The following is a 6949-nucleotide window of genomic DNA, read 5'->3' as shown; positions in this document are numbered from 1 at the left end:
GCCTCGGGACGCTTGGCTCGTCGTTCGCACCAAGCAAGTGTACGTACCGCCCAGGCCCCGGAGCTAAGAAGTTTCTTCCAGCGTCCCGATCTCGACCACTGAGAAAGGCGGCGTGAGTCGACCGACAACACACGGACAACCCCAGAACCCCTGATCGTTAGGCGACCCCCATGCAGCGAGCGAGGCAGATGTGAGAGTCCGGACTCACAAAGCGCATAGCTGTTCTTCGACGATGGAACTGGTGTTAGCGGAGCGCAAGCGATGTGTAGCAATGTAACCCTCGACCATTCAGCTGGGCGACGTGTTGGCCGTCAGTCTCAGCCTTCCCCAGCCTCTGTGCGACGCTGGAAGCGATGGCATCGGCAACCTCTTCTCGTTCTTTGGCGCCCACTCAACACCGCTCAAGGGGAGCATGGGGCGATAGTGACAGCTCTGGGTGGTGGCACGGCCGAGGGAGCTGCTAGCCGTTGACAGTGCTCACGTCCGACCTTGTTTCTCATCACGCAGTGATATCGGGCATCTCAAGTTGGTGTCTCTAGGGGCGTGGCACGATCGGCAGCGAAACGACGGCTTGCGTGAAGTTGTGTAAGCGGCTTGACACCACACCTGCAGTGTACCGCTCCGGTTTCCAGCAAGCTGATTTTTCGGCTCTTGACATTTCCGAGTCCAAGAACCTGTCGTACGGGTCTGTGGCGATATTCAGGCCATCATGCATCCAAATCCATCTGATTGTTTTCATGTCATGATGTTTCGCCCGCAGAGAGTCTAGAGAGTGTATCAATCTTGAACAACCACTCATTCACGACATGGAGAGGCTGCTCAAAGACGTGGGCAGCAATCCACCAACAAGGCTCGCCCATCTGGACGATCAAAGCCACGACCGGTGAAAAGGTGCAAGGGAACAAGCGGTTGGCCCTTGGCGGGCCCATCCGCAAATTGCGCACCTGCAGGACAGAGACGCCAGGGCTGGCACCAATGCAGTGGGGAGATTGGGGATGTATCCGTGAACAGGCTTGAGGCTTGAGGGGCAGACGACGGATAGTCCCATTTGAGTCGAATACACGGCGCATCAAAGTTCGAGGGAAAGGTCTCCCAGCGGAATTGATTGTGGATCGTTCAGTCGCCGGCCACCCATGTGCCTCAACGGTGCTCAATGGCATGCGAATCAACGGCATGGATTAAGCGACGATTTGGACACTCACTTGAGTCTCGCCGGCCGGGGCGGGTCACCGGAGACGATAACAGCACAGGGGTGGGGACATGCCACCTTTTCCCAAACTGGCAGTGCCCTGGAGCTGGAGAAGCGCTCAGGGCCTGGTCAGCCTTGAGAGCTGGAGGTGATGTATCGATTGAAAGCATGTTACAGCACAGCAGCGCCGTCATCGTGCTTCTGGTTCGCGAGAATACGCCAATATGAGGGTTACACGAGCCCGGCTGGTGTGTGCCGCTGAGATTCGAGGTCGTAAACCGCTGTGTGTTGTACCAATGAGTGGAACCTACCTGTCCAGCACATTCGCCGATTCCCTCATCACGCTGCCCTCGTCGGCCGACCATACCATGGATCGATCGCTAAACACTGGCTGCCAACGGGGCTCAGGGGGAGAATCCGAGCAGCCATGTCCTCGGCGCGCTGGAGTCAGTGACGCCGTTTCACCATCTTCAACCATGTCTCCTCCGTTGCGCGTTCACGATGCCAGCAGTCAATTGATACTCTCAGTGCAGGACGGCACATCTACACTGACCAATCCCAAAACGAAGACGAATGCTTGGGAGCAGTGGGCCATTCTCCATTCAGAGGTGCGCTGGACATCCACTTCTCAGGTACCGAGTGGGGTAGAAAGCAGAACAAACCTCACGGCACAACCGAAGAGAACGGTCTCGACTTCAATTAGGCCGGCGTGAGAGTGAGAAATCCGTACTCGCACCCGCTTAGGGCGGCTTCTAAGGGGGCGCGTTTCCTTTTTTCACTCATCCCCAAGGAAAAACACAGCCGCTTTCAACTGAAGTTGAGAAGCAATCGTCTGCTGGTGCCAGATGCGGAATTGTTGGTGTTGTCGGAAGGGGAACGGATGTGTCACATCGTGTTGGGCGCCCAAGCAGCGAGTACCAGGACGGTCATTACCTGCCCGGGTTCAAGACGGGTGATCTCCATAAGATGTGCACTATTATGCCCCCATAAGGCCCAACTCGAGAGCTTAAGCATTTGGAGCGGGGACAGAAGCCCATATCTTGGCATAAGTTCCAAGGTGGGAGGTGCTTGGGGGTTAATTACTCCATATCTGCGGCATCTTCCGTGCCAAGGAGAGGCAATGATCGAGATCACAGGCCTGGATTGCTACGAAGACGCAGGAAATGATGGCTACCGTTCACGGGATCAACGGTAGCCGGTGGGCCAAACGGCGGCGATGGCGCCGAGGCACAAGAATCGCGATTCCAAGTGATCTAACAGCCTTGTCTTTGCTCTCGGATATACTTGTTCCGGGGAGAATGGCGGGGGCAGATCTTGTCGATCACCTCGGCCATTGCGTCGAGGGTGCGGCTCTGGACCGTCACCAGGCTGCATTGCTGATCCTTTCAAGCACCTAAAACCAGCAGTGCATTGAGTCCAGATCAGGCAATCAAGGAGTGCTCACAACTTCGACCCCTTCCCAGCTGAGAATTCTGAGCTGACTGCAGGACGCTGTTCCTGATTGAGCGGCCAATTGAGCGACAACCAGCACTTTCATCCCCCCTCGGCACTTACAAGTTGAGGACGTCACCCAGTCCAGTACGGTCTATTCTCTCTCCCCACGTCGACAGCTGCTCGAGTCTGCCTGCAGGCGTGCTAAGTGTCGGCCTTCTACGACCAATACCACGCTGCGCGGAGTGGGCCTTCGGTGACTACTCGCTACCAAGCGGTGCACAGCGCAACATCGCGCAAAAAAAAGAGTGTAGCACTGGCGAGGACCAGAGGCTCCGATTGAATCCACATCCTGGATATTCCAGGATCATGGCTATAGCTGAACCCGTCCCTCGGTTACGAGCACCGGGCACTAGAAACACGGGCCGCAATATTACCCTGAGCTGCATTCTGCTGCGACGGCAGTGGCGGAGAGACCAAGGCGACAGAGTCTAGGAGCGAAACGGCCATGCTGAAAAACGTACGATTTAGAAAGGTTATGGACGTCTATGAGCGAAACAGAACCCCATTTTGTGGTTTCCGGGGAGCCCCTCAGCCGCCCGCCTGGCGTTGAACAAGCACAACGGCTGCCTCATCAGAGACAATGTCTCAGAACCGCTGCGGAGCCTAGCATCTACGGCTCATTGATTGGCTGTTGCCTTGCGAGTTTTGAGCCCTGGGCTTAGCGCCGATGAGGAAAGGCTGGTCTGCCATGTCTCCCTGCCCGTTGAGCGTCGCCCAACACAGCAATATCACCGATCTTTTCCTCCGGAAGCCTGCCCTCCGCCGGGCGCCTGGAGCCGTCCGGGCGAGATAGGGCAAATAGAGCCTCCAACTTTGATCGGACAACCCAACACCACTATACAGCTTCGCAGAGGCTATTCTACACGATCTAGGGAAATATCAACAACCAGATGGTTGCAACCTTTGAGATAAGATCCAAACGCCAGACCCAAGGACCAGGTCATGGTCATCCGTCGCATTGGTAATACTGTAGCGGCCAAATGGAGACAGAGTGGGATCGTGGGAGGTGCTAACGAGTAGTTACCAGCACGCTGGAAAGCTCTAGGCTGTGGCGAGTCACTCCCACGTCAAGCTCCATCCATCTGGGCAGCTCCGGGGCCATTCAGGCCAGCCCAAGGTGATGCGAAAGTCCGAAGCCCCTGTTCGATGGCTTGCAGCTAGCGCTGAACTCACTCGCTCTGTCTGCGCCTCTTCTCAACTCGATCGTACGGGTTCCTATCTCGGCAATCCAACCTCAAATCCCCAATAAGCTTTGAACCCAGTTCCCTGCACCTTTCACCAAAAGGATGACGAACACTCGGTGCGACGTGAGGGCACGGTTCGTTCTTTGCCATCAGCATTCGTCGGATTGCTTCCGGCGGAGCACATGAACCCATACTGGCACAGGCGTCTCACAATACAAGACGAAGCTAGATGACACAAATTTCCTCCAAATGGCATGCATGGGCGAGATCTTGCAATTAACTTTTCAACAAGACCACGAGGGTTGCCGGGTTGCTGGGGAAGGAAATGCACCTGAACCCTGTGCCTCAGGGACAAGGCATATTGAAGGCAGTCGTCGGCCGTGCCGTTGGGAAAAGAAAGCTCTATCAAACGAAAGGTTCGAGACACGGATGTTCTTAGGGATTTGTTTGGTCTCCTTGGCACATGCGCTGTAGGAGGGTGAGCTCAATCATGTCCATGCCTTTTCTGGACAGCGCGTTGGGCGGTCTTCTTCCCCGAGTACAAGAGGGTACCAGAGAGCACCGTACCGTCAAGGATCATGGGGGATCAGACGACAGAAAACGACCAGGGGGGCCAGCAAGCAGCCCCAAAGAAGCACCGGGGACAGGGGTCAGGGGGTGCCGCGATTCTCAACTTGTCCAGCAAGACCAGAAGCGGATCCCTCCCACACGTGGCCAGCAAGCCTCGGCGGTGGCACTAGGCCTTCTCAGGACTCTCTGCTGCTCGTGCAGCAGTAAAGTTGTTTCTAAGGCCTTGACTTTGGGCTGGGTGAGATTTCTTGGCGTTTCTCTCCAGTTGACCGTGAAGTGGGAAGAAGAACCCGATCACCAGTGAAAGCAATGCCACAGCTGCCTCGCGAAACAAGACGAAAATCTCGTTCCGAGCCCAGACCCAAGGTACCAGGCGCAAGATCCGCAAAGTCTGGGCGCCGTATATGTCGACACTTGGTGATGAGCCGCCCAGGAAGCCAAGACAGGCGGACGCAAAGTTGGAGATGGTGTACAAGCGCCCAGGTTCCAAACTCATCAAACCTCCTACATCAACAATCATCACGTAACGGCACTGGCCTTCCCAAATAGGGAATCTGGGAGAAGACAAGCTCACACAAGTGGAGTCGGGCCGGACGGGGCTCCGGTCTGCTCGGACTCCCGTACGGACTTTATGGTCTTCGGCCATGGAGAAGTTGACCCTTCGCTCCGGCCTCGCTGCTTCCATGCCTACGACTCCCACCACCACGTCCGGCCCCCGTCCAAAACCTAGCACTCGCCAAACTGAATCCGCGCCGAAGTGGGGCGATGGAGCGGCTGGCAACTGACTCGCTAACGGTTGCTTCACTTGGGAGCCGCTCCGTTGATCTGGAGCACATAGAGGTTCAGAGCCGCTGCTTCTTATCGACAAGACTCAAACCACAGTCGTGGTGTTTTACCTCAGGTCCGTACTCTAGGACGAGTTGAGGGTTTTTGCCGTGAAAGGGGGATACCCATCAGTGTCGCGAGATTCAGCCCACAGGGCGGTCTCGTCTTGCCTCGTCTAGTTTCTTTCTTTTTTTCTCTCTCGCTTACTTGATATCTCTTGCTGTTATGAGGCGATGTGTTGGCATAACAGATATCTTTTCGCAACGCCGGCAGGCTGGGGGTTGCAAAAACACGCCATGCTGCCAGTGCTCGGACTCTTACTCAACAAGAGTGTTTTAGGCCTCTTTTTTTTCTTTCTCTTTTTCTCTCGGCCGGGGCTGCAAGAATAAGGAGAAAGACATGCGTACGCATGAAGTGTGCCCACGCACGTTGGGCTGACGAAACAACAAAGCAATGCGGTTTAGCATCTAGAACATAGCAAAGTCCGTCATGGAGTGGCTGCGGCGGGCGCATGAGGCCAGAGGAGACCAAATCTCCTATACGCCAGCCACCATCACGGACTACGACACGAATCGAGAGGGCGTCTGCATCTATGGCGGGTTTCCAGGGGGCCGGTGCTGGCCCTAAGAGACTAGGAAGCGAGAATCCAACCAGCCGGGATTTCGTGGGGCGATGGGGATGTGGAAGAACGATGAATTGCATCCTTTTTCGAACGATAGGGCGGATGCCAAGAGTCGGACGGTCACTTACTACACTACTACTGCAGCCTACGTACGTCTGTCTACGCACGCACGCGCGACGGTGTTTTCCCATTCGCATCTATGTGCATTGGCATTGTTTACTCTGGCCGCGCAAGAGCCCCCGTGTGCCCGGCCGTCTCCGACAATGTGGATGCACAGATGAGTTTCCAGATCCCGATGGATCCTGATCCTACCGGAAGATCTCCCTTTTGTTTCCAACCTGGGGCCTCCTGGTTTCCCCTGGCCCAACGTGAGAAGTTGCAAGGGGGCCGGCAAACAGCAATCACAACACAACACCAGAGGTTTGTTTACACTGAGGGAGTTCCAAATCACCACTCCCTTCGCTTCACTTCTAGCGCCGTGGCGGACATTGGACGCAAAGCCACCAGATCAGCCTCCATGTCACTACCCGCCCCTTTACGAAGGATAGCGACCTCAATGACAGCTACACCGGCGTACGGGACCTTGCAGCCTACGCTTGTGGCCGTGAGATGATGGCACGAGATTACCGTCGCCGGCCGAAGCCCGGATCTCGATTTGCTGCAACAAGACAGGCCGCCCATTACTGAGGGTATCCCGCGTGCAGGATTCACGGGAAGGCCGTCATGTTGTGCAACCGAGCTTAAGATTAGTCCAACCTAAACAGTTGCTTTTTTCGTTCCACCCTCCTCGGTCATGGTTCCTAGAAAGGAATGACTGCTCTGTACGGATACTGTACTGTACTTGCAGACTGCAAGACGACAATAGGTAGGGCAAAAAGCTCCGCCTTTGTGATAACGCCACAGAGCCGGCTCAGGCGCTGGAAGCGTCTCGCGACGCCGGCGGTTTTGCGAGTCTTTGTGCCCAGCCTTGCCGAGATGCCCTCATCACCCTTTGTTTACCGTCTCGTCGCGTCAAGACCGTCAGAGGCACGGATGCCCAATCTCCTTGAGTCAGCAACATGTGAC

Source organism: Fusarium vanettenii (genome assembly GCF_000151355.1).
Source record: "Fusarium vanettenii 77-13-4 chromosome 4 genomic scaffold NECHAsca_3_chr4_2_0, whole genome shotgun sequence".
Lineage (NCBI taxonomy): Eukaryota > Fungi > Ascomycota > Sordariomycetes > Hypocreales > Nectriaceae > Fusarium > Fusarium vanettenii.
Note: the sequence above shows the minus strand (reverse complement) of the source record.